Here is a 981-nt window from a genome sequence, read left to right on the forward strand (position 1 = left end):
TCTGCTTGCATATTTTTTTCATTGCGTATTTTATATTGATTATATTTAAAATGTATATTTTAAATCTTTTTGTAAACAGCGGTATAAATAGAGAGACTTAATAGAGAAAGTTTCATCAGAGAGCGTTTATGTCAACATCATAATTTCATATCTTTTTAAAAAAAATCATTGGTAATAATTGCTCGTTTTTTCAGTAAATTATATGTGTAGTTTATATCTAAATAATTTTTTTTTTCCGATATATTAATGATGATAATGTTGTATATATGAATATAATTTAAGTAAACTTTTAAATATGCTTTTTCATATGCGAATTATTTAATATATTTGAATAAAATTTTAAATGACTATAATAAAAGAGTATTTAAATAATTTAGTATTTGAATAGAAATATCATAAAAAGATTCAGGGAGACAATTGTATAACAGTAAAAGAAAAGAAGGAATTAATATATAATAATATTATTAATATTATATATATTCTGAGGATTCTTGCAGCATTTAACTTTCATGAAATTTATGTTAGTAATAATGTTTCTTGTTTTATATTTTTATTTTTCCGGCATAGGGTGAATAATGTTCCTCATTGCGTTTCAATTTCATAGCGTTACACAATCGTAGAAAAAGAAGTAACCATGCGAAAATTTATATGTTTCAATTTTTAAAGTTTACGAAATAAAGCATCCGTTTTATATTAGCAATAAAACGATGTTATGAAAATCGTATATTTTTTTTCTTAATACGCTCATCGAGTAACATTAAAGACAGAAAATAGTAGGACATAGAAAATAAAGATAACACCTAAAAGAGTAATCGATTTGCACGAAGCAGAAACCAAAAAAACCTGCATAAAATTTAGGTTTATACGGAACTATTTCATTTTAATTGATATGCTTGACGAGGGTCATTTAATGGGGATATAGGTCTTCATTCATTTACTTTATAAGCTAGAGAAGAAATAAATATATATAGGTAATTTTTT

The sequence above is a fragment of the Formica exsecta genome, unplaced genomic scaffold, assembly GCF_003651465.1.
Source record: "Formica exsecta isolate Colony F162 unplaced genomic scaffold, ASM365146v1 scaffold614, whole genome shotgun sequence".
In the NCBI taxonomy this organism is placed as follows: domain Eukaryota; kingdom Metazoa; phylum Arthropoda; class Insecta; order Hymenoptera; family Formicidae; genus Formica; species Formica exsecta.